The sequence below is a fragment of the Saimiri boliviensis genome, chromosome 15 (assembly GCF_048565385.1).
Source record: "Saimiri boliviensis isolate mSaiBol1 chromosome 15, mSaiBol1.pri, whole genome shotgun sequence".
NCBI lineage: Eukaryota > Metazoa > Chordata > Mammalia > Primates > Cebidae > Saimiri > Saimiri boliviensis.
This window is the reverse complement of record NC_133463.1, coordinates 25,227,703-25,255,381: the sequence shown is the minus strand read 5'-3', so window position 1 is coordinate 25,255,381 and position 27,679 is coordinate 25,227,703. Positions and strand designations below refer to the sequence as shown.

The following is a 27,679-nucleotide window of genomic DNA, read 5'->3' as shown; positions in this document are numbered from 1 at the left end:
TGTGGAGGGAAAGCCTTGAGATTTCAACCAGATCGTTGGCAGATTCTACATAATACTCTACTTCTAGCGCCCAAGTAACGCTCTGGCTTTTTGCAGAACTGGAGAGAACATGTTTCACTGGCAGGTAAAGAAAGGGAGGGCCTCAGGCTTGCATTTATTTTAAAATTGTGTAAATGTTTAAAATATGATATGTAAACTTGCTGTCAGACCACTTTTCACTGTAAGCACCCTTGACAGTTAACCATTCGGCTTCTCTGGGGTGGAAGAAGCTCTCTGGGCGTTCTTTGGGAGAAGACAGCAAAAAACCTGCTTTCTAGGCGGTACAAGGTTTGCCATCTGCTCTTGGCTTTGGCAAAACAAAGGAATTGAAGGCACTGTGCCAGCATATGGGTGAAATGGAATAGAAGAGGCCTTGTTCCTCCAAGGTCAGGGCTTTTGCCGTGGTGACAAATAACTCCCAAATCTGTTTCCCAAGAGCAAATCCTCATGTCTCCGTCACACCACTCGAGCAGCAGATGGACTACAGCTCTGCCCCAGGCTGTGGGCCAACTCTGAATCTGCTTTTCATGTCTTCTTGAATCTTCTCGCTCTGGAACTCAGGCTGCAGGAGCAGCAGCCAGCCACGGCAGAGAGCAGCAGCGCAAGAGGCGGAGCCACGGCACGCACTCACCCGAGGCTGCTGCTCAGCCGAGCCTGCGTCATGGCCCCCTGTATCCCACTGGCCAAATCAAGTCACGTGGCCAACCCCAAAGTTGTTGGGGGCAGGGATGTGATATGAGGAAGGCGGAAGGCAATGGTTGAGTATAGCTGTGCTGCCTGCCACCGTTAGTCATTCATTCATCAAATATTTCTTGAGTGCCAACTCTGTGCCAGCATTGTATCAGAAATTGATCTATAGACATAGATCTATCTGCCCCCTGCCCTTGGGGAGCTTACAAATCCAATATGGGACACAAATGATCGAACCAGCAATTACAATGAAGGCTGAGCCCAGTTCCAGATTCCAGATCAAGTGGAGCAGCACAGCACTGAATGACCACCATGAACTTTTAGGGTTGAATCACTCCAGAATGTTATCCTACCAAGGCCTGTAAACTTCTCTAGAAGCTCCTGGTGTGTTTCTATTCACCCATGGCCTTGGACCTGATGGCTGTATAAGAACACATGTAAGAGGTAAGTGTGAATGAAGCAACTATTCTTCCATTGATGGAATGGAGCATGGGGAGGGATGGTGGAGGGCTTCTGTTCTTGAACATTCCACTCAGGTCACTGGTGGCCTCCTGGGACTATGTATGGCCTTGTTTGCTGAAATAATGTCAAGTTTAGCATGTTACCTGCCTTGGTATCTTTTATCCCACTTGCCATCTGCAAACTCAGACCCACCTCCCTTCCCCATCTGCTCATGTCCTGAATCAGTAAGGACTTACACAGTTTCAGCTCTGTTTTCAGGGGCTGAGGATCCAGTTACTCTTGGGTACTTGTCTCCAGGACTGGCTGCCCCAGCCTTGAAAACTGGATTCCTGCAGCATCCCTAACCTTTCTCTATAACTTCTCCAACTCTGCCGTACTGCTCTGACACAGCCTTCCCAGTCTTCCAACCAGTGATTCCCTGTGTATCTGTTCGATCCCCAGTTCCAGGGTTGATAACCGCCAGCACTCCTTCAACATCTTTAGAGTGGTATCTCTCACAAAGCTCTTCCCTGTAGGTGCGTGCCACTTCTCCTGTGGCCCGCTTGACCTCAGGGCCAGGAGACAGAGGAAGTGTTCTCGTTACTTCCCAGCGTGGCCTCCTATACCCTGGTGTGACACACTTTGCTCCTTTGCAAGGAGAAATTCTTGGTTATATATGTGTGGATGGCTTCACTGGTCCTCAAGGAAGCCCCTGGCAAGGCGCACCTGCCGCCCTGCTCCACACTTACTGCTTGGTGCAACCAAACTGCTGAGAAGGTATTGAGGAGTGGGTTCATGCACATGACATGCCGATGGTGGCCAGGAAGGGGATGGCATTGAAACAGGGCAGACCAAGGCTTTCCTCTGTGACTCATTCACCTTTTCGATGAGTTATTTCATAGATATTGGGTCCAAGGCCACGGGCGAATAGAAACACATCCAGAGTTCTGGAGAAGTTTGTACAGGGCTCAGAGGCTGAAAGCAAGCCAGCCAGGTGGGGAAGTGACTCAAGTGCCCTGTCTGCAAAGCTTTACTGGGATTTATTTGGAAAGTTATAGTCTCTCCCACAATGAATCTGTAGATTGGCTTGCTCTGCTTACAAGAAGAATGTTGAGGTCTTTATTAACAGTTATCATCGGATTCCTTCTCTCTTAGGGAGATTAATTAGGTAAATTTCATTTACAGTCACACCAACTTTCTTGGAAAGAAACCATCCAACTTGAGAATGACTTTGCGTTTATATCTGGAAACTAAGCAATGGGAGTGTTTACAATGGAGAACATGAAACGTTAGGTTTTAATAGATGTTGATGTCATTCTTGGCCTCCTGCAAATAATATAAATGACTCTGTGAAGAGGTAACACATTGTTAAATGTAACCAACATGCAAAGAAAGAAGTGAAATGTATACACACGATGTTCAGCCCTCCCTCCCACCTCCCTCACTTGTCTTCACCATCTGAGCCGAACCAGAAAACCACTTCCCTCCCCTGCCTTTGCCATCTGAGCTGAACCAGAAAACGGCAGCTGACATGCCCCATCTGTCAGATGTCAAAGAGAGAGATGAAGGACGCTCTCTCACCCTGTTTAGTGGGCTGATGTTCTAGAATTTCCAAAGGGGAGCCCAAATGGCCAAGGAAAGAGAGGCCAGGTCCAGACCTGGCTCTGCCATGTGTCTGACCTGGGACCAATCACCCCCTTTCTGGGCCTCAGTTTCCCCACATATGAGATGAGAAGTCTAGACTCACTGACTTCCAGCAACCATCATAAAACTGCTGAGAGAGTAACTTTCCCATCATTTGGGTAGATTGTCCAATATGCAGCCACTTGACAACTACCCCTTCAGTCTCCGAGGAAATATGGAAGTTTTTTTTTTTTTGACTGAGTCTTGCTCCATCCCCCAAGCTGAAGTGCAGTGGCATGATCTCATCTCACTACAACCTCCACTTCCTTGGTTCAAGCAATTCTCCTGCCTCAGCCCCTGAGTAGCTGGGATTACAGGTGTGCACCACCATGCCTGGCTAATTTTTGTATTTTTAGTAGAGGTGGGGTTTCAACATGTTGGCCAGGCTGGTCTCAAACTCCAGGCCTCAAGTGATCCACCTGCCTCGGCCTCCCAAAGTGCTGGGATTACAGGTGTGAGCCGCCATGCTCAGCCAGAATATGGAAGCTTTGAGTCTGAGTTCTTGAACTTGCCCAGGTGGCCAACCTGCAGCTGACTTCCGTGACAGTCCAGGGCTGGGACAGTGTTGAGACTCTGCCACTCTTCTCCACACTCACTGCTTGGTGCAACCACACTTGCTGAGAGGTATTGAGAAGTGGGTTCATGCATGCGATGTGCCCATGGTGGCCAGGGAGGCTACGGCTTTGAAATACGGCAAACCACAGGTTTCGTCAATGACTCGTTCACATTTACCTTTTCCATGAGTTCTTATAGACATCGGGTCCAAGGCCACAGTTGAACAGAAACACATCCAGAATTCTGAAGGAGTTCTGTCAGCTCAGAGACAGACTGTGCCAAAGCTTGCTCTTAGGACCTGCTCCCCCTACCCTCCTCTGACATCCCTTGGCTTTGCCAGCTTTCAGAGTGTCACCCTACGTGACTCATTCTCTCACCACTGCTAGGTGAGCAAGGCAAGTGGCAGCCCTGCACTCATGAGCTTCCACTATGCTGCCCCCTCTTAATACTCACCAATAAATTCTACTTCCTATCCATCTAGAAAAACACCACACTGTCTCCATTAATGTTGCTTGCAAGTCCTAATGTCAGGTAGTGCAAGTCCCAGTGTGATTCTTCCTTTTCAAAGTTGATCTGACCCTTCTATATACTTTGTATTTCCCTGTGACGTTGAGAATCAGTTGTAATGGCATTGAATTGTACATCAAGTTGAGAAGAATCAGTATTTTAATAACATTGAGTCTTCCAAAAAAAAAAAAAAAAAAAAAGCTGGGCAAGTCGCAGAGTGATCTGTGTATCTGATTTCCCCTAAAAATTAATTAGTTAGTTTGTTTTTCTGTGGGAGTTTAGGACCTGACTAAGCTTTTAGTTGGCTTCTAGATCACGGCTTTCCCACCCCCAGGCCACGGACAGGTATTGGTCTGTGGCCTGTTAGGAACTGGACCGCACAGCAAGTGGGCAGAGGGTGAGTGAGCATTACCGCCTGAGCTCCACCTCCTGTCAGATGAGCAGTGGGCATTAGATTCTCACAGAACACGAACCATATTGTGAACTGCACATGGGAGGGATCTAGGCTGTGTGCTCCTTATGAGAATCTAAGGCCTGATGACCTGAGGTAGAACAGTGTCATCCCAAAACGATCTCCCACATCCACCACCCATGCATGTAGAAAAATTGACTTCCATGAAATCAGTCCCTGGTGCCAAAAAAGTTGGGAACCCCTGCATGACCTGAGTGCTAAACTGGACTTTCCATTTAAGAGGTTAGAGGGTCTGTCTCTGAGGTCCCTTCTCCACAATTTCTGACCTAAAATGTGTGTGGATGGAACGTGAAGAATCAGAGGCATGCTAGGACACCACGGGCCTCTGAACAGGTTTGCCTGGGCCTGGAGAGTCCAGGAGTTCCCCACAGGCTCTAAGGCATTTGGGCCTGCCAAGGAAGCAGGGAAGTTGGGTGTTTTTGCACTGAATGCAGACACCTTCAAAATATTGGGCTCTGCTCTGGAGTCAACAACTTACGAGTGACAGGAAAAAGTAAGATGAAAACTCAGAGGTGGCCAGGTGTGGTGGTGTATGCTTGTAATTCCAGCTACTTGGGAGGCTGTAGCAGGAGGATCACTTGAGCCCAGGGGGTGGAGGTTGCAGTGAATCAAGATCATGCCACTGCACTCCAGCCTGGGCAAGAGAGCAATACTGTCTTAAAAAAAGAAAGAGAGAGAGAGAGAGAAGGAAAGAAAGAAAGAAAACTCAGAGGTAAGCCGCCAAGACAAAAAAGTAGATTGGTAGATGTTATTTTTGCATGAAGATGGAAAAACTAGGAAGAGGTAATTTTGGAGAGAAAAAGTCAAGGGGAGGTTTGGGAATAATCTTCAAGCATGTAAAAGTTATTTTACCAAAACAGGAAGCCATTGCTGTCCACAGAGAAGGGAATGAAGCAAGATGGCCATGCACTCTTGGTTGGGTGGATTCAATTAGCAGGAAGAAAACTGTCCTGCCAGCTAGAATGAGTGTCTAGAAGCTGTAGAATGCCCTTCTCTGGCACCCTCCTAAGCAGGGTGGACTCTCCTCTTGCTAGTGAGTTTGCGAGTTGAAGTCCTTGACTGACAGTAGCAAAAGGGCTGGCTCAGACATCCCGTTAGCACTCGCCCAGAAGTTCTAATTTTTCATTGAAGACCACATAAAATCTACCTATAGATTTATGGAAAACAGCATTGAGAGAGCAAGAATATTGGAGAAAAAGGAAAATATTTGAACTGTCAGCTCCAAGAATTGTAAGCATGAGAGCTGGGATGCGGGACCAGTGCCTGGAACACATAAAAGCCCAGCTGTGCTTCCCGCAGCTACTTCTGAAACTATTTCCAAGCTTCCAGAACTCTGTGATTGTCAGTGCTTTTTACCGAAACATTTTTAAAAAATTGTTTATTTTTATTCTTGAATTTTTATAATTGGTGACAGAAATTGTTTTATTTTTACTTTTTAGAGATGGAAGTCTTGCTGTGTTGCCCTGGCTGGTCTCAAACTCCTCAAGCAGTCCTCCCATCTTGGCCTCTCAAGTGGCTGGGACTACAGGCATATACCACCATGCTCTACTGTGAGTGTTTTTGAAAAGGAATGGTTTGAATTTGTCTATATAAACTATATAGGAGTGACTCATCGTCCATTCCATTGGCACTCTGGAAGGGAAAAAAGAAGAAACAGGATTATTTCAGTATTGAAGGCCTAAACCAACAGTGAGGCTTAATTTTGCTGTGAATTGCCTGATTTGCAAAAGAATAACTAGTTTTCTTGTGTGTGCGTGTGTAAATAGTAAGACAGGCCCACTTTGAGCTGTTTCTCACTGTAGGGCTGGCTCTTAGCACTCTTGTGATGTGAGTCACAGCAATGTGCTATGGGAAAATGGACAATGAATTGTCTCCACCACTAGGAACTGTGTGATCTTGGGCAAGCCACTTAACTTTCAGAGTTCTGGTTTGCCTACCTCTAGGATAAAGTCTTTAGAACAGAGTAGTGTTTCCCAAATGTCAGGCAATTGCCATTAAAGTTACCTGTACTTTAGCCTCCAAATATTACCTGTACTTTGATGTTAATATTTTCTTTACATTAACTTTTTTTAAAATAATATAAATTTATTTAAAAGGTAATTTTAGGCCTGGCGCGGTGGCTCACGCCTATAATCCCAGCACTTTGGGAGGCCGAGGCAGGTGGATCACGAGGTCAAGAGATCGAGACCATCCTGGTCAACATGGTGAAACCCCGTCTCTACTAAAAATACAAAAAAAAGTAGCTGGGCATGGTGGCACGTGCCTGTAATCCCAGCTACTCAGGAGGAATTGCCTGAACCCGGGAGGCGGAGGTTGCAGTGAGCCGAGATCGCGCCATTGCACTCCAACCTGGGTAACAAGAGCGAAACTCTGTCTTGTTTCCCTGGGTAACAAGAGCAAAACTCCATCTTGTTTCCCGGGGGAGCGGGGCGGGGGGAGGTAATTTTGTATCTTATTATACAAGGAATGCTACACTACTTGCCATAAAGGCAAGAGTAAATACAATGAAAATAAAACAATGCTATTAAGTGCTAGCTACAATGAAAACAAAAGGAACAATGTTATTAACTGCTGCTTGCCAAAGACAGAACCTGAGGCCTATGCTCTCTCTTTATTAAAAGGAGATTGAGATTGAGAAGTGTTAGAAACATGTAGAGATACATTAGTCTCAAACTGATACTTTCTCTTTGATATACTAATCATGAGGGTTGAAAGAAACTTACAAGGCTGACTAAACCTTTTTTAAGAAAACTTTTGCTTTCAAGTGATTTCAAATTTAGGGAAAAGTCATAAGGACAATACAAAACTCCTGTAGATCTTTAATTAGATTTACTAGTTACTAGTTCTGGCCATTTCTTTTTTTCTCCCTTCCTCCCTCCCTCCCTCCCTCCCTCCCTCCCTCCCTTCCTTCCTTCCTTTGATTTTTCTTCTTCTTTTTTTTTTTTTTTTTTGAGATGAAGTTTTGCTCTGTTGCCCAGGCTGGAGTGCAGTGGCATGATCGCGGCTTACTGCAACCTCCGCCTCCTGTGTTCAAACGATTCTCCTGCCTCAGCCTCCTGAGTAGCTGGGACTACAGGCATGCACCACCATGCCTGGCTGTTTATTTGTTTGTTTATTTTTGTATTTTTAGTAGAGATGGGTTTCACCGGGTTGGTCAGGCTGGTCTCAAGCTCCTGACCTCAAATGTTCCTCTCACCTAGGCCTCCCAAAGTTCTAGGATTACAGGCATGAGCCACTCACTGTGCCCTGCCCTCTTTCTTTCTGTATATACACTTGTATTTTTTTTCTGAAACTTCAAGCAGGTTGCATATAATATACCTTTAATAACTCAATATGTATTTCCTAACGACAAGGATATCCTCTTTTATAACCACAGTATAATGATCATATTTAGGAAATTTAGCTTTGGTGCAGTACTTCTGTCTGACTGCAGTCTATAATTCAATTTTGTCAACTGACTCAAGAACATCATTGATAGCATTTTTTCCCCCAGAGTAAAAACCAGTTCGGATTATGTTTTGCATTCACTGGTGCTGTCTCTTTAGTGTTTTTAAGCCTGGTACAGTTACTCAGCCTTTCCTTGTCTTTCATAATGTTGACATTTTTGAAGAAGGCGGGCCTAGTTACTTTATAGATTGACCCTAAATTCCTGGTTGTCTGATGTTTTGTCCTGATTAGTTTCAGGAAGCACTGGTATGTTTCTGATTTGCTAGTATTTAATACCATGTCGATGTCCCTGTGAAATTCTCTCTTTTGTAACCGTGGGAGCCACCCTACGCTTGGCTGACCCTGAAAGAGATTATCTCCACGTTACCTTTTAGTACTATCTTTCTGAAGAAATCCAAATGCTTACGTTAACCAAATCACATTATTTGAAATAAATCAGGCTGGGCACAGTGGCTCATGCCTGTAATCCCAGCACTTTGGGAGGCTGAGGTGGGCGGATCACAAGGTAAGGAGTTCAAGACCAGCCTGATCAACACGGTGAAACCCCGTCTCTACTAAAAATACAAAAATTACCTGGGCACAATGGAATGCACCTGTAATTTCAGCTACTCAGGAGGCTGAGGCAAAAGAATTGCTTGAATCCAGGAGGCAGAGGTTTCAGTGAGCTGAGATCGTGCCATTGCACTCCAGCCTGGGCAACAGAATGAGACTCTCTCTCTCTCTCTCTCTCTCTCTCTATATATATATATAGATAGATAGATAGATAGATAGATAGATAAATCAAATCATCCACAATATTTCATGTTATTTCTATATCTACCAGATATTGTATAGACAACTTAAAATTTCAAAAGAATCTCTTTCTTTACACCTCTGTCTACAAGGATCATTTGGGAGTCAGGAATGGCTGGGGAGAAAGAGTAAAGAGGAAGATGCATGAGGCCAGGCACAGTGGCTCACACCTGTAATTCCAGCACTTTGGGAGGCTGAGGCAGGTTGATCATCTGAGGTCAGGAGTTCGAGACCAGCCTGGCCAACATGGTGAAATCCTGTCTCTACTAAAAGCTACATAAATTAGCTGAGCGTGGTGGCGGGTATCTGTAATCCTAGCTACTCAGGAGATTGAGGCAGGAGAATTGCTTAAACCTGGGAGATGGAGGTAGCAGTGAGCTGAGATCACATGACTGATCTCCAGTCTGGGCAACAGAAGGAGACTCTGTCTCAAAACAAAAACAAAACAAACAAACAAACAAAAAAGATGCATGAATAGAGTAGGTGGTTGTAGCAGTGATTCCTGCTCAAAGTGGCCTCTGTTGTGAACAGGCATGGAAAACAATGAGTGAGAGATGGTCCCTGGTGAGGAGCTATTTGGGTCAGAGTAGATGTCTTCACAAGCAGTTACAGAGGCAGACAACAGCTGGTGGCCAGGAAGTATGACTCAAGTCTGTCACCCTGTCTACTATATGAAGAACATTTGTAGTTAAAAAAAAAAAAAAGTATGTTTAGAGACAGAAAACCAACTCAAACTGGCATAGGTAAAAAGAATAATTTATTGACTCATTTATTAGGCTTCAAGAAGAGTGAGATCCAGGGGCTCAGATGACATCATCAGGCCTGTCTCTCAGCGCTGCTTTTTTCCATGCTAGTGTCTTACTCACATAGGCTTTTTCCATTTGGATAGAAAAAACGGCCCTGTTTGGCTTATATAATTGTCACAATCTTAGGAGAAACCCTTTTGTGCCTGTTGGGCTTCCAAAGTGCCCTCTGAATAACCCTGCCTAGGTCAAAAGTTTGTACCCAGACCCATTGCTGTGTTTAGGAGGAAGAAATACTCTGGCCTGGACTGTGTCCCCTACCTCTTTCCTAGGGAGTCAGGGCACATGACTGACAAACCCACTAGGTGTGGGAAAGGCAGTTCCCCAGTGGAAAAGATATTTTGTTTGTTTTTGTTTTTGAGATGGAGTCTCACTCTATCACCCAGGCTGGAGTGCAGTGGCGTGACGTTGGCTCACTGCAACCTCTGCCTCCCAGGTTCAAGCCATTCTTCTGCTTTAGCCTCCCAAGAAGCTAGGACTACAGGCACACACCACCACACCTGGTTAATTTTTGTATTTTTAGTAGAGACAGGGTTTCACCATGTTGGCCAGGCTGGTCTTGAACTCCTGACCTCAGGTGATCCTCCTGCCTTGGCCTCCCAAAGTGCTGGGATTACAAGCATGAGCCACTGCACCTGGACCCCAATGGAAAAGATGTTAGTGAAGGAAACAACAAACAGATATTCAGGACAACTAGGATGCAGTATAGACGATGGTTTGGTGAGTTCTCTGATGTCATATTAAGAAGGCTTGGTGCAGCGTGGTGATTAAGTGCCCAGGCTTTGGGTCTGAATCCTTGCTCCACCATTCACTAGTTCTGCTAGTACTTGGTAAATTATTACAAAATAAAAGTAGACAGAGACATATTGTAATAAAGCATATCAGGAAATTATTAGAATTTTTCAGAGTTTAGGATCTCTAGTATTAAAAATTGTCATAACATTGCAAAGCAGATATCCACAGGGTTAGAAAGAGAAATTAAATTTTGATTATCATACTTAATGGAAAATAACTTTATTTCCATATGAAGCTCTGTATGAACCAAATACAGTACTAACGGGGAAGATAATTTTATGACTAGTTTTTCCTTGCCTTTGAAGATACAATGATAGAATATATAAACAGGTGTCTTGAATTGTATATAAATCATAAAGTTACTTTCAGTTTCTTGTATGACTTCAACAAGCTACAGGAAATGTCAGAGGAAACATTAAAATGCTACTGTATAAATTTGCATCAAAAACTAAATTCAGACTCACACAAAACTGATTTGTATGAGGAGTTAAATCTTTTCAGAAAATTTCTTCTGCAAAAAATTGTCAGCTCTAGATGTACTAACATTTGTATTTCAAAAATAATTAACAAATTTATCTCAACAGTGTCAGACTATAAAATACTTTTATCAACTCAAGCAATGGTGGCTTTTGCAGAAAAGTCATTCTCAAAATTAAGAATTGTCAAAAATTATTTGTGATCTTGCATATGCCAAGAACTGACATCACTTTTAGTTACACCGATGAAGAATGATGTTGCTAAAAACAATAAATGGCCTAATAAATGAACTTGTAGAAAAGTATGTAAGAAAAATCTTATCGATCAAGATAACATTATTACATTAATGTTATAACAATATTATTTGCCATATTATATAAAATTTACCCTTCTTTTGCAATTTATAAGTTTATTAATGCATTGCTATTATCCCATAGTACATTTTATAAGTAATAAAATCTTTAAAATGAATTTTATTTTAGTACCTTTAACTGCACTTTTCCTCCTGCTTTTTGAATAAGGGACTCTACAGTTTCCATTTTTCACAAGGCCACACAGATTATGCAGCTAGCACTAGTTACTTGCTGTAGTTTAGATGTAAGTGAAGCTGGAAAATGTAGTTTCAGGGGATTCGACCTTGGGAAGGAGGATTTTGCAAAGCAAGAAACCAGCTAGTCAGGAATGACAGACAATCAGCTCCCCACCCACCTCACTGGCTGCCAAGCCTCTAACCAAATTTATTTTTTCTCTTGGTTTTGGGGATGCCAGCAAAGTTTGAAAGAAGATGAGATTCACCTCGCTAAATTCACCATTCTAAGAAGGATCAGCCACTTCCAAAAGTTGGGGTGGTACATCAGAGGGAAGCCAGCTGTGCCCCCTCCGTGAGGGGTTTCCCTAGCACCATGTGGCCCCTTGACTCCATCTCAGCTTTCTCAGTGCCTCTGGGCATTTGTCTGCCTCCCAGAAGCTATTTTTGTGCATGTGTGCTCTTTGGTGATTTTCTAATGCTGTTTAATGCACAGAATGGATAACTACAAATATGTACCTCTCTCAAAGCTGGGTCCCAGGGAACTCTTACTGATTTGAGGTTAGTCATTTAATCTCATGCCATTTTTATGTGTGCTGCATGGCTGCTAGTAGTCCCAAATTTTTCTCTGCAAATATGCTGAAAGAAAAAGAACAAGTTGTTCTGAATTGAGGAATGAATTCAACCTGTTAACCAGAAACCTCCCCTGAGAGACTTGGCAAAGATACATCACTGTCAATGCTTGGATCTTTCTTTTTATGCCTCAAAGGACACCGTAAATGTGCGTGTGTGTGTGTGTGTGTGTGTGTGTGTGTGTGTGTGTTTATGTGTGTGTGTGTGTGTGTGCGTGCGTGTGTGTGTGTGTGTGTGTGTGTGTATAGTCAGTTTTCTAAAATAAATCTCCTCATGTCTTGTTCTTGCCCAGAGACTGGCCATCAAGCTCCCTGAGAAAGCATGGTGGTTAAAAAGGAAGAATGGCCAGTCTTGCACCCCTAGAAAGAGATCATTGAAACACCATTTTTAATGTTTTAGAGATCACTGAGACCAAGTTCTCGTGTTTAGAGATAAGAATCCCGTGCCTGGGAGCCTGTTTTCTTGGTTAAAGGAAGAGTTGTGAATTGCTGGTTTCTGATCTAGAGCTTAGCTGCTTCCCTTCCACACTGTCCCGCCACTGCCAAAACAAAGGAAGCAGGTGTCCAGGAGTTATCTAATGGGTTTGGAGTACCTGTTTATCCCAGGGAGGGGAAATTTCTGGGCTTTCCACAGCAGGGAACATACAGAAGGAAACGTCAAGACTACAAGAATACAGCTGCTTAGAATCGCAACTGGAATACTGGGGCTAGGTGGAACAGAAACAGGGATTAGAAAATGGCTTCAGGCTGGGATTGAGAAGGTAAGAAAGTGAGTTTGTAAGCCATTTTTGTGGGAGAGGAGGAAGGAAAAGGTATCTGACTTTGGCATCCCAAGAAATCTGTGTGTCTGTGTGTGTGTGTGTGTGTGTGTGTGTGTGTGTGTGTGTTAGTGTGTGTGAGCATATGTAAGAATATTTGAGTGTGTGAGCATGTGAGTGTGTGAGTGTGCGTGTGCATGTGCAAATGTGTTCAAGAGTGATGGTTGTGAGACTTCAAGCTGCCATGAAGTCCCATGCTCTGGGAAAGTCCCGGAGTCCCATGCTCTGGGCAAGTCAAATGAAGTCATCACTCTAGGCCTCAGATTCCTTCGTTATAAAGTACAGAGAATTGTCAAAGTAACTTCATAGAAATGTGAGGATTAAATGAGATTATCTATGCAATGTGCTTGGAATAGTGCCTGGCATATAGTAAGTGCTCTGTAATGCATGCTGTTATTGTTACATCAGGTAGCATCTGTGACCTGGACTTTGCAGGTTGTTAGTGTTCTGGGACCTGTGTTTACCAGGTATGCTTCTCACCTGCTATACAGAGAGGTAACATTCACCCATCCAGATTGCATGTCAACACAACTATCTTTAGAAAGGGACAGGCTCATCTCCGAGGCCCACTCCTCCATGTGGGGATTCCTGGCTCCCTCACCTACCTTGGACCTGCCTCCGACAATGGTTGGCAGGGTCAGAGGTCTATGGAGTATGGCTCCTATCCCTGTCCCTAAATGAAGACATTATATCCTTTCAGTCAGGAGATTTGTGTCTGCATTTACCTATGAAGTAAGTGGTATCTTAGGATTTATTCCTTATAGCAGATTTTTAATTAAAAAAAAAAAAAAAAAAAAAAACCTTTTGTATGCCTAGAACGAGATTGCCATATTGAATAGATTTTTGTCCACCTGCAGCCTGGGGTGGACACAAATCTTGCTCCTTGTTTCTTCTTTCTCATGACTTTACGGGCCTCCTGGGTTTCCTGGCTTTTGTATGTTGGTGACTATAGCTAATGAAATGTCTTTACTAGTTTTTTTCCTTGCTAAACTGACTGGGAACCTGGAATCCTGCCATTCTGAGCCTCCAGAGGGAGGCGGAACAGCAGAGGGTTAGAGGATCTGGGGCCTCTGTGGCTTCGGGAGAGATTCTAGCCTGAGACAAGGGTTGAGTCAATCAATAAAACAAGAAACCCTGAGGGGGACAAAAGCCCACATCCAAAGATGGGAGAGAAATGTATGGTGGCTGGAGGTATTAAATGCTATCCTCAGGGGCTGGGCCCCAAGGACCCCTGGCCAGCTGTAACTCAGAATAAAGAGCTGCTTCCACCGCTACCCACTTGGAGTGAAGTGATGGAGGCCTTCCAGCGGGGGCCCTAGCCTCAGGCAGACCCGAGAGGCCCACATTGCTGGTCCCAAAAGACTCTTGATTCTCACTGACCACTGCTCAGGAAAGGGCAACACCACTGGGGTGAACTGGATGTCCTCAGGGGTTCCTGGGCTATGGGCAACTGTCTGGCAGGTCTAAATAGATTGGTGGGCCAGACATGGTGGCTCATACCTATAATCCCATCACTTTGGGTGGCTGTCGCTGGCAGATTACTTGAGCCCAGGAGTTTGAGACCAGCCTGGGCAACATGGCAAAACCCTGTCTCTACAAAAATACAAAAATTAGCTGGTCATGGTGGTGTGCATCTGTAATTCCAGCTACATGGGAGGCTGAGGTGGGATGACGGCATGGGCCCAGGCAGCAGAAGTTGCAGTGAGCTGAGATCATACCACTGCACTCCAGCCTGGATGACAGAGCAAGACCCTGCCTCAGAAATAAATAAATACATAAAACAAAAGATTTGTGTTTAAAAATAAAAAAATACTAGATGAGTGGCATAGGGTTTGGGGCAACTGTGGTGACTGGGGTCTGACCTCATAGTGAGGTGTATAATGGAAAACTGAGGTTGTTGGCCGCATCCCATGCTAAGGGACCCTGACTGTAGATTTGTGACATTCTGAGTTGATAACTTTATAATATTGTTGCCTATCTTCTTAGTAGTTCACTCCCTTACTCACCTATCTACTCATTCCAACATGGGCTGAACATCTCACAAGAGGCATATCCTTTGCCGAGCAACAGGGTATTGGAGAAAAGAACAGAGCCCTGTCCTCAGTCAGGTCTGCTGGGAAGAAATCTTAAGGGAAATCCTCAGTACTTAGAAAGTTACAGGTTAATTTCATGTGTCAGCTTGGCTGGGCCACAGTACCTACATATTTGGTCAAACATTATTCTATTTGTTTCTATGGAGGTATTTTTTAGATGATGTTAACACTTAAAGTAGACTGAGTAAAGCAAATGCCTCTCCATGTTGTGGGGAGCCTTACCCAGTCAGTTGAAGGCCTGAACAGGAAAGACTGAGCTTCCCTGAATAAGAGGGAATTCTGCCAGCTGACTGCCCTTGGCCTGGAACTGCAGCACTTCCCTGGTTCACTAGCTTGCCTGCCTGCCTTGCACAGTTTGACTTTCCCGCCTTCATAATTGCAAGAACCAATTCTCTAAAATTCCATAAATTAATCTCTCTCTCCCTCTCTTTCTCTTTTTGTCCACACACACACACACACACACACACCTGTTAGTTCTGTTTCTCTGGAGAACCCTAACTAATACGGGAATACAGTCTTTGTTACATTCCTCTCCTGATGACTTTTGCATTTTATTAAACCAGTTTGGCTTCCCCCCCCCCAAAAGATGAAATACACACTGTAGAAAATACAGAAAATACAAACCAACAGGCTGGGCATGGTGGCTGACACCTGTTATCTCAGTACTTTGGGAGGCCAAGGTGTGACGATCTCTTGGTTTCAGGAGTTCAAGACCAGCCTGGGCAACATGGTGAAATTCCACCTCTACTAAAAATATAAAAATAAGCTGGATGCGGTGACACACGCCTGTAGTCCCAGCTTGGGAGGCTGAGGTGAGAGAATCATTTGAACCCGGGAGGCAGAGGTTGCAGTGAGCTGAGATTGTGTCACTGCACTCTAGCCTGAGCAACAGAGTGAGACTCTGTCTCCAGAAAAAAAAGAAAGAAAAAAGAAAAGAAAGAAATACAAAAATAGCACTGTAAACATCCCGCTGAGCATGCCTTTTTTTCTATGCATATATAAACATGTATATTCAACAACAACATTTGGATCATGAGGCTTTATTCTATCTTTTTTCAAAAACATTAATCATGAACATTAAAAAAAAATCTCATTAAAATTGTATGGAAAGACATTTAGGGCCTGCCCACTTATCTGTTTTTATTGGAAATTTAGGTTGTTTCCTATTTTATGTTATTATAAATAGCTCTGCAATGGAAGTTTTTCTACATAAATCTCTGTCTTTCTCTCGGATTATTTCCGTAGGGAAGATTCCTGGGAGGGGAATTACTGAGAATGTTTGCCTCATAAATGAGAGAATTATGAAAAACGGAAGGGGAAAATGCAATAAATTGAATGAACTGGGCTTCTTGACTCATTTTAATGAAGAAAATAAGAAACACCTGACCTCCTCCAGGGCTGAAATCATGGTCATTAATGTTATTTAGGGAGACAGTTGGGTATGGTAGAAAGAGAAGCCTATTAGGAGCCAGAGCTTGGGTTCCGGGCCTGCTTTGCTTCTGGGCAAGGCTCTGACATGTTTTGCTTCCAGTTTCTTTATCTGCAGAGAGGAGATATAGTAATGGCCCTGCCTACTTTGTAAGAGGTTGTGGGGGCCATTGATGCAATTGGTGTGAATGACCCCGGTCCCCCACCTGTCCTTTCCTCCTACTTTCAGAGCAAGCAGAACTCTGCTGCTTCTGGGAAATCTGTTTTGACTTTCCAAGGATAAATCAGTAGCCTCTTCTCTAACACTTTCTCCACGCTCTTTTCTACAGCATATATAACGTGGCATTAAAATAACCACTTCACACTTCTATTCCTCCAGTTGGTCTGCTAGTCTGAGTCTTATTCGTCTTTTCTCTCCACTGATGCTTAGTATAGCATCAGGCATGTCAGAGATGGCCAATTCACGTTGACTAAAATAAATAGTAGAGAGCTAAGTGAGCATCATTCACAGCATTTATTAAGCACCAATGGTGTGTCTCTGAACTCAAAGCACTCACTCGACAGCAGAACAAACATTGCATTTGCTGAGCACCCAATCGGTTGTGTGGATGCTCAGTGCTGCAGGAACCTGGGTAGAGGGAAGCCATCACTGAGGGCCACTGAGGGCCCAGATGGCCAAGAAGTCTTCTCAGACCAGACCTGGGCCTCTGAGAAACACTGGCCTTGGACAAAGAGAGAATACAAAGAGGTTACCCACCACAAAGAGGAATAGCATGAGCAAAGGTCATCCAGTGGTGTAATATGTGGTGTGGTATACAGTAGGGGCCTCATAAATACTTGCTGAGTGAGTGAAGAAGAGCACAGTGCAGTGCATCCCATTTTCTGAGAGCAAGATGGGCTTGTTGCACCTTCCCAAAGAGACTGTCTATTCTATCAATGAAAAAAATGACACTTCACCCAATAAATAAGAATGGAGTGTCTGATCATCTCATCAGTTTCCAAGTACAGGTACAAACACTGTCCAGCTAAATTTCCTCAGGGCTGCTCACAAAATTACAGGTCCATGTAGCTGTGCATGCTCCTCCACTGCCCTCCTGTGACCTCCCTGGGTCTGTAGCAGATCTGTGAGGAGCAACTGGCTACTCTGTCAACTTCTGTTGACAGAGCTTCCACGAGCAAGTGACATGAAACTGAGGTGTCGTCCTGCCTGATTCGTGGTTCCTGTAAACAGATTTTCTTTTTTCAAGACAGAGTCTGACTTTATAACCGAAGCTGGAGTGCAGTGACATGATCTGGGCTCACTGCAATCTCTGCCTCCTGGGTTCAAGTGATTCTCCTGCCTCAGCCTCCGGAGTAGCTGGGATTACAGGTGTATACCACCATGCCCAGCTAATTTTTGTATTTTCAGTAGAGACAGGGTTTCACCATGTTGGCCAGGCTGATCTCAAACTCCTGACCTCAAGTGATCTGCCCACCTCAGCTTCCCAAAGTGCTGGGATTACAGGCATGAGCCACCATGACTGCCCTACAGACTTTTTTTTAAGCCACTCTGTTTATTCTTTCTGGCCGTCATGGTCCAGCCTTTTATTTGTGTCAGTCATGGTTGCTTGCCAAAAACAAAAAATCAGAAATTGTAGGGGTTTATCACAAAATCATTAGTAAATTGCCAAGTAATCATGTTGGGCAATGTATTTTATCTCTTGACATGTAACTTTAGATAAAAGGTTCAAATTTGTCTTGGAAATGGATGGGTCAGTAGACTGATGCTTTTTGGGTAAAATTAATTTCAGCTGTAAATAACATAGACTCTCTCCTCACCTCTTCTAAAGGGTAAACATGATAGTTGCTATATTCTTTCACACGTATAAGAATCCAGAATTAGGTGGTAGAGGGTTTGTGTTGACTTCATCGACACCAGGGATACAAAGCCCCTCTTGCCTCACCCTTGTCTATCTCTAGAGAGGTAGGAGAATAGGGTCTGGAGGCAGGGAACCTAAGGCCATTTGCAGCTGACTTCCTAGACCTAAATCAAAAGGAAAACCCCAAATTTCCATGCCCAAAATGACCAGAAGCTACTCCCTTTGCAACATGCCCCTTTTCTGTGTAGCAGATGAAAAATTAAAAGCATCTCTGATTGGCCCCATCCCACAATCAATCAGACTGGTCACAGGACAAGTCTTCATTTGCATAGGAATATAACTTTGTAATTTCAACCTCTGATTGGCTACTTTCCACAACCAATCAGATGTTTGCATAGGGTGTAACTTTGAAACTTTGATTCAGCCTCTGATTGGTCCCCTCCCACAACCAATCAGACTGATCATGGGCCACTACTTTATTTACATAGGGGTGTACACCAAGTAACCAATGGGAGTGCATTTTGTTCAATTCTTTGTTCAAGATGCCAAGAACCTGGACACCCCCCACCAGTAACACTAGGACCTGGCCCACTTCTTCATGTCCAAGTTTAGCCATTTCAACCACTTCCCAAATAGCAGGGTGGAAGAAGTGAAGTGGGAGGAGCAACTTCTTCCTTTTATGATACTTTCTGGAAATACTACACAACACTCCTGCTTACATCTCATTGACCAGAACATAGCCAGATGGCCACACCTAGCTGTAAAAGAAAATGGGAAATGCTGGGTATTGTATTGCTGTAGCTGGGCATTGCTGTGCACATCTAAAAACCAGGGCTCAGTTAATTTGATAGAGGAGAGGATGGATATTTGGTGAACAACTAATAAAGTCTGCCTCAAACTTAATTGCAGCTATCATTATCTTTGACTCACTTCAGAAAGCAAAACAATGATACAAATAAATGAAAGAAACATGCCAAAATATCATGCTTGGGAAAAAAATACAACCTGTTTTCTGAATTCTAGGCTCTAAAATTTCAGAGATATTTAATCAAAAGTTTATAGCCTAATTTAAGGCACTGATATGTCGAACACTCTAGCCAAATACATGTTTGTGTGTGTGTGTTTATGAAATATAAAATGTATTTGTTTATTTACATTTTTAGAATGCCAACTAATACTTAGTAAGGCACCTTTTGCTTTGAAAATTTGACAACGGTTTGTAATTGTCCTATAGTTATATTTTTTTCAGTTTCAATTAGTTTAGCCTTGTTTGTTGAAAAATATACACATAAGAAAGTGCAGAAAGCATGAATGTAACTTATTTTTAAATAGATCTTTAGAGTGGCTCTACATTATGATTTAGCGTGATCCTCTGAAGAGCTATGTGAGGAGGGAGTGGGAGACATCACGTTTTGTAAGTGAGGAAGCGCAGAAGGGAGATGACTTTCCCAACGTTAGAAGACAGAGGTGGTTTCAGAGCTTGAACCCACGTCTTCTGCCTCAGAGCCCCTCGAGTGTTTACCCTATGCTGCCTCTCTCAGAGACTAGAAATCCCATGAAGTTTGGCAGAGATAGAAAGAGGCAGCACAGCTTTCTGGAAAATTATAGGTAAGTGTAAGTGAACAGAGAGGACTAGTAGTCGCTGTTCATATTGAAACATAAGATATCCCAGAGCTGTGGAGTCGATGCATCGTGAACTACCACTTGACATAAACAGTGTCTTAGTGCAAGGAACATTGCAAAGCAGCTCTCGTAGATTTAAGATTTTACTATAAATGAAATAAAAGGGGAAAGAGGGACATATCTTTGGCAACCCTTTCTCCTTGTCACTATTTTTGGTTCCTCATCTGAAGAAAGTTTTGAAGATTTCCTTGTAAGGACAAAAGCAAAACATCATACCATGACCTCGTGACCTCAGTAGAAACAGTTATGAGTGAACGAATATTTCTCTTCTCTAGCACTTGGGAAGAAATGGTGGCAGACTGTAGAAACTTCCCACCCACCCAAATGGCATAAACGAACGAAATCAGCTCAGTGATCTCAAAAGGCCATCTCTGGGACTCATTACTCTTAGCATTTCAGATACGGAATGCCCCCGGGATTTGAATCAGAGTGCACCCTAAGAAGAAGGCAGCCTTTTCTTCCTTAAGTAGGCATTGGACCCGAGCCCTTAGAAGAGATGTTTGGTGATATGTATTTGGTTTTCATAAACCCTTTCATCTATGGAATTTCTTCCAGATGGAAGAAAGAGAAGCAATAAAGCAAATGTCTCTCTCCCATGTTTGTGCAGATTAGTTATAATTATGTGAACAAGTCGCTGAGCAGTGAGAATAAAGCATAATCTTTCTCTCACACAGGAGTCAACTGACCCAGCTCATTTATTTATTAAACACTTATATAAAGCTTACTGAGTGCCAGGTAAGGGCTTTACAGATAGTAACTCATCTACAACCCTCTGAGGGAGGTATTATTTACAAAAAAGGAAACTAAAACGTGCAAAGTTTAATTAACTGGCCCAAGTCAAAGAGCCTGTAAGTGGACCCAGGCAGGGATCATGCCCTGAACCACCATATATTCTGTCTCTCATTGTCCTGTGTACAGAAGTCCAGGAAGAATGTCTGTCTGAAGACAGAGTAACTTGGGAGCAGGGATTCCGTATCTATTAGTTTCAGTGCCTTATACATATGCACATATACATATGTATGTATATAATATATGGTGTACAAAATTTATGCTTCTCTGAAAAAAGGAAGAAAAGAAAATAGGAAGGAGGGAGGCGGTGGGGTAAGGAAGGAAGAGATGGAGGGACGAAAAATGGAGGGAGAATCATTCTATACGAAGAAGGAGGGAAGGAAGAAAAGAAAAGAAGGAAAAAGGAAAGGAAAAGAGGGAGCAAGGGAAGGAGGGAGGGAGGAAAAATAGAGGGAGAATCATTATATGCCAGAAAGATAATCCGGGTTTGGGCATTCTCTCAAAGGCTGCTGAAGATGAAGCTATCCTCAGCGTCCTCATTTCTTTAAACCAGAAGGAAGGATTGTCACAACCAACCTGCCTTCACTATGGGTTGTTTCCTTATAAATATAAGTCCAATATAATGTATGTCAAAGCACTTTTAAAAATTCTGATATATATGCCCAAGTACTTTTGTAATTACTATAATCAAGCCAGCTTACCAGTTTTGCTTTCAATTTTTCCTTATCTCACGCTTGCTTTGACTTTGAGGTAGAAAATAAAAAAGACTCGAACTAAAATTCTCATGTTCTCCAGAAGTCATTAGAGCTAGCTGCTAATCTTTTTTTCTTTAGCTGAACATTCCAAATATTATACCACTTCCCCAAACACAAAACATTCATTATTATAATGACACCTTCACAAAGGAAACATTCTCTGAATGGCATTCCTCCAAAATCTGAAAGTATACTCATCTTCAAGGCTTCGAAACGTTGGATTGGCTCGCAGTTGTTCAGCCCTTCTGTTAACCACGAAGGCAGGGGTGATCATCTTCTGATTATCTGTTTCGACAGCTTCAGAGTCTTTCCTACAGGAAGGTTTATTCTCTTTAGGGCTCTTCCTATCCATTAGCCCTCCCTCAATCACATAGCACGGCTCATCCCCTTTGAGGTGTCGGCTTTCTCTTTTGGTCTTTTTCCTAGGAGAGTTTCAAGGGCAGACATTGGGGCCCTGTCGGAAGAGGATTGGGACTGAGGAACAAGGTATCTGGGTTTATAAAATTCTAAAACTTCATTTTTAAATTTTGTATTGAGGCAGGGTCTCACTCTGTTGTCCAGGCCCCTGCAGTGGCATGATCTTGGCTCACTGCAGCCTTCTGGGCTCAAGGGATCCTCCCACCTCAGTCTCCTAAGTAGCTGGGAGTACAGGGTGTGTGCCACCATGCCTGGATAATTTTTTATTTTGATAGAGGCTGGGTTTTGCCATGTTGCCAGGCTGGTCTTGAACTCCTGGGCTCAAGTAATCTGCCTGCCACAGACTCCCATACTACTGAGACTACAGGCATGAGCCACTGTGCCTGGCCTGAGTCTATGAAATCTTTAGCTTCAGATTTATTTATTTGCTCATCTGGATATCTCACAGGCATTTCCAGCTCATCATGTCCCAATCGTTTTAAAAATTATATCTGATTAAAGATTTAGGGGGTATATCTCTAGGTTTGTTACATGAGTATGTTGTGTAATGCAAGGGTTTGGGTTTCTAGCGAATCCATCAGCCAAATGGTGAACATTTACCCAGTAGGTAATTTTTCAACCCTTGTCCCTCTTTCACCCTCCCCTCTTTTGGAGCCCTCCCTGTCTATTCTTTCCATCTTTATGACCAAGGGTACCCATTGTTTAGCTCCCACTTACAATTAAGAACACGTGGTATCTGATTTTCTGTTTCTGAGTTATTCACTTAGGATAATGGCCTCCAGTTTCATCCATGTCATTGTGAAGGACACAATTTCATTTTTTGTGGCTGTATAGTTTTCCATGGTACGTATGTACAACATTTTAATAATTCACCATTCATGGCCATTGTGTTCAAATCTGAGCCCACCATCATGAGTCTTCTTCCTTCCTCTGTCCCCATTGCAGTGACTGGTACCACCATCTGCCCAGCCCTGGAGTTGCTGTGGCCCTGCTCTCTCCCTCACACCCATAGTCACCAGGTCCCCCTGACTCTGCCTCCTCAGTGCCTCTGTCATGGTTTGCTTTCAGTTTGCCTTCCATATTGTGGCTACAGGGATCTGAAACGGATTTGTTCATTATTACTCCTCTGTTTAAACAATTTTAGGGATTTATTCCTGGCACAACACAGGGTCCTAACTGCCAGTCTGGCAGAAAAGGCTCCTAGTGACCGATTCCCTGCCCATCCTGAGAAACCTCAGCTCCACCAGCTTCCTGGCACATACCTGCACTTAGCCACACTGGCTGCATTCAACTGCAAATGAACTCTCTCGCCTTTTCCACCAGGCTAAGTTCTCTGCACCCTGGAATACTCAGCTCCAGCATCCTGTCTCCCAAGCCTGCTGCCCGGGTCCTCCCTGCTGCTGTCATAGAGACCCAAGTGAAGCCCTTGCCATGTTGTACGGTTAGTTTCCCTTTATCTATCTATTCAGAAGATCTTCAGAGACAGGAGGTACTTGTTTATCTTTCTGTTTCCAAACCTAGAATAGAGTATTGCACTAAATAAATGTTCCAAAAATGTTACTGAATGAATAGATGTATCCTAAAATCACCTGTCTACTGTCTGCAGATTCAGCCAGTGCCACTCTGAAGGGCACACGGAATCCCACACAACTTAGCCTCTGATAAAAGCACCAACTTTACACGAAGGGAGTGTTGGGGGGAGCCCAGGGCCATGGAATCCACTGATCATATCACAAATTGTACCATCTAGAAATGACTGCCTTATCATGGATCACAAGAGCAGCCTACTGGATACACAGACACACCTGAAGATAACACTGAGAAGCAATTCTCTGAAAGGATAGGCGTGTCCTCAGACACCTCTCTATGGTGCTGTGTAGGAAGAATACACAAGTCTGGGAACCAAGGAGTGGAAGTGGGGGTGCCTGCACTTACTATCACTTCCAGTGATCCACTGGAGGACTTTGCACGTCTCATCTCCTCAACTCTGGACTCTGTAGTGGAGGTTCTCATCCCCCAAAAGGACACACTCTTGCCAAGGGATCCAGTTGGGGCCCCATTGCACTGTAAGTTGCAGCTGCCTCTAGGACATGTTAAACTCCTTGAGTCCAGGGATCAACAGACAAAAGAAGGAATCACCATCTTGGCAGGTGTAATTGCCCCTGGCAGGCAGGATAGGGTAGGGTCACTTTTGTACATTGAAGCAGAGAAGAAGACACATGGACCCCAGATGCTCCACTGAGCACTCCCTGTACTTGCTTTGGCAGCTGACTTTGGTTTGGGCAATCCCCATTGGCCAGGCTGAAACGATTTTGGAATTGTGATGCCGTCCAAGATGCTTTCTGGTCAGATTTTCTTCCTGCTCTCCTTTCACAGGTGAGGTCCTTGCATTGCAGTTTTGTCTTTTTATTTTTTGAGATGGGGTCTCGCTCTGTCACCCAGGCTGAAGTGCAGTGGTGCGATCTTGGCTCACTGCAACCTCTGCCTCCTGTGCTCAAGCAATTCTCCCACCTCAGCCTCCCAAGTAGCTAGGATTACAGGCATGCATCACCATGCTTGGCTAATTTTTGTGGAGATGGGGTTTCCTCCTGTGGCCCAGGCTGGTCTGGAACTCCTGTGCTCAAGCAATCCATTCACCTCGGCCTCCCAACATGCTGGGATTAGAAGTGTGAGCCACTACACCCAGCTGGTCTCTTTCTTTTTAACGGGCATTTCCCCTAATAAGTCTCTTGCACTTCTAATCCCATCTGGCCATCTGCTTCTCAGAGGATCAGGACTGCACAAGATGCAGTCCTTCTCATGGGCATCTGCTTTTTAATAGATTTCCTAGAGCAAGTACTCTTTAATCTAATAAGTTAATGCCAAATAGCAGCATTACAGGCCTGGTGGCAGGCATTTGGGAGTGCCTTTCACATGCTCTGGTGTAGGTGACTAAGCCTATAACTAAGGCTGGCTGGCTAGAGCACCTTCTCTCTCAATAGGTGTGCTTGGCTTCTGGTTGGCTTGAAATCTGACAACTGCTACAGGACATGTCAGGCTTTGGAATCAAACAGATGGGCAATTCATATATTGGACTTATGGAACCTTACCATCCTGATAAAATAAGAACAGTAATACTCAGTAGGTTACTGAGTGCGGGGGATTCATATAGAAAATAAATGTAAAGTGTGCAGCATACAGTAAGTGCCCAATAAACTGCAGGCAATAATATATTATTCTTACTCTTAACCCTAGGAGACATCTCAAAGACACCTTTAAAATCAACTAATCCCTTTTTTTTTTCTTTAAACTAATCCTCTTTTTTTGTGGCTGGTGTGGTGAAAACTACCCCTAAAAGCCAAAATGGGAAAGGAAAAGACTCATATCAACATTGTCGTCATTGGACATGTTGATTTGGGCAAATCCACCACTTGCCCGAATGATCCGCTGGGGCCATCTGATCTACAAATGTGGTGGCATCAACAAAAGAACCATTGAAAAAATTTGAGAAGGAGGCTTCTGAGATGGGAAAGGGCTCCTTTAAGTATGCCTGGGTCTTGGATAAGCTGAAAGCTGAGCGTGAACATGGTATCACCATTGATATCTTCTTGTGGAAATTCAAGACCAGCAAGTACTACATGACTATCATTGATGCCCCAGGACACAGAGACTTCATCAAAAACATGACTACAGGGACATCTCAGGCTGACTGTGCTGTTTTGATCGTTGCCCATGGTGTTGGTGAATTTGAAGCTGGTATCTCCAAGAATGGGCAGACCTGAGAGCACGCCCTTCTGGCTTACACACTAGGGGTGAAACAACTAATTGATGGTGTTAACAAAACAGATTCCACTGAGCCACCTGACACTTAGAAGAGATATGAGGAAATAGGAAGTCAGCACTTACATTAAGAAAATTGGCTACAACTCCAACACAGTAGCATTTGTGCCAATTTCTGGTTGGAATAGTGACAACATGCTGGAGCCAAGTGTTAACATGCCTTGGTTCAAAGGATGGAAAGCCACTTGAAAGGATGGCAATGCCAGTAGAACCCACTGCCTGAGGCTCTGGACTGCATCCTACCACCAACTCATCCAACCAACAAGCCCTTGCGCCTGCCTCTCCAGGAGGTCTGTTCCTGTTGGCTGAGTAGAGACTGGTGTTCTCAAACCTGGTATGGTGGTCACCTTTGCTCCAGTCAATGTTACAACTGAAGTAAACTCTGTTGAAATGCACCATGAAGCTTTGAGTGAAGTTCCTTTTGGGGACAATGTGGGATTCAATGTCAAGAATGTGTCTGTCAAGGATGTTTGTCATGGCAACGTTGCTGGTGACAGCAAGAACAACCCACTGATGGAAGCAGCTGGCTTCACTACTCAGGTGATTATCCTGAACCATCCAGGCCAAATCAGTGCTGGCTATGCCCCTGTACTGGATTGCCACATGACTCACATTGCATGCAAGTGTGCTGAGCTGAAGGGAAAGATTGATCACCGTTCTGGTAAAAAGCTGGAAGATGGCCCAAAATTCTTGAAGTCTGGTGATGCTGCCATCATTGATATGGTTCCTGGTAAGCCCATGCATGTTGAGAGCATCTCAGAATATCCACCTCTGGGTCACTTTGCTGTTAGTGATATGAGACAGACAGTTGCCGTGGGTGTCATCAAAGCAGTGGACAAGAAGGCTGCTGGAGCTGGCAAGGTCCCCAGGTCTGCCTAGAAAGCTCAGAAGGCTAAATGAATATCATCCCTAAGACCTGCCACCCCGGTCTTTATCAGTGGTGGAAGAACGGTCTCAGAACTGTTTGTTTCAATTGGCCATTTAAGTTTAGTAATAAAAGGCTGGGTAACGACAACAATGTATTGTAAAACCTTCAGGAGGAAAGGAATGTTTTGTGGACCACTTTGGTTTTCTTTTTTGCATGTGGCAGTTTTAAGTTATTAGTTTTTAAAATCAGGACTTTTTAATGAAAGCGACTTGACCAAAAATTTGTCACAGAATTTTGAGACCCATTAAAAAAGTTTAATGAAAAAGAAATCTACTAATTCGAGGAGAGAATGGTAAGGCTAATGCTTTTTTCTACTAAAGAGGTGAGTTCTTAGAAATGCAGCTGGCTTTTTTGTTGTTGTTGTTAAGGCCATTTCCAACTGAACAGCCTATCACTGGTATAACTGTGGCTGGTCATCTAATGGACATAAACACACAGCAAGAAGTCTGCCATCTGCCTTTTGGTGTCTGAGCTCATCATAGCGCAGATCAGTCATACCACTCACCTACCAAACTGTCTTAGTCTGTTTGGGCTGCTGTAATAAATTAGTGCAGATTGGATCATTTATTGCTCACATTTCTGGAGGCTGGGAAGTCCAAGTCACCAGCAGATTCAATGTCTGATGAGGGCCTGCTCCTCGCAGATGGGGCCATGTTGCTGTGTCCTCACGGGAAGGAAGATGGAAAGGGCAAGCAGGTCCTCTCAAGCCGCTCTTTTTTTTTTGACAAAAAGAAAGTAATTTTATTATATATTTAAGAAAGGACTTGTATACAAAGTATATAAAGAACAATGAAAACTCAAGAAGACAACTGTAATGTGGGCAAAAGATTTGAACTGATGCTTCACAAAGAAGATATAAGAATGGCCAAAAGTCACAGGATGATATTCTCAGAAATATTAAGTCATCAGGAAAATGTGGGTAAAACTACAATGAGATACCACTTTCACCCCCAGTAAAACTTAAATTCAAATACCAAGCAATACCCAGTGTTGCTATGAACATGGCACAGGTGAATCTCTTGTATGTTGTTGTTGTGTGTTTAATATGGAGTCACCTGATTTGAAAATGTCAGGTTTCTTGTGAAGTTGATTATAAACTTATGAGATGATTCTGCAGTTCCATTCTGAGGTATCTACCCAAGAGAAATGGAAACAAATGTTCTTAAAAATTCTAGCCCAGGCTGGGTGCTGTGGCTCATACCTGTAATCCCAGCACTTTGGCAGGCTAAGA

General features: G+C 43.7%; 1 pseudogene; it reads left to right on the top strand.

Annotated features, from left to right (window-relative positions):
- The first annotated feature begins 733 nt into the window (after positions 1-733).
- LOC101037690 (putative elongation factor 1-alpha-like 3) lies at positions 734-26,412 on the top strand (annotated as a pseudogene).
- Positions 26,413-27,679: the final 1,267 nt, after the last annotated feature.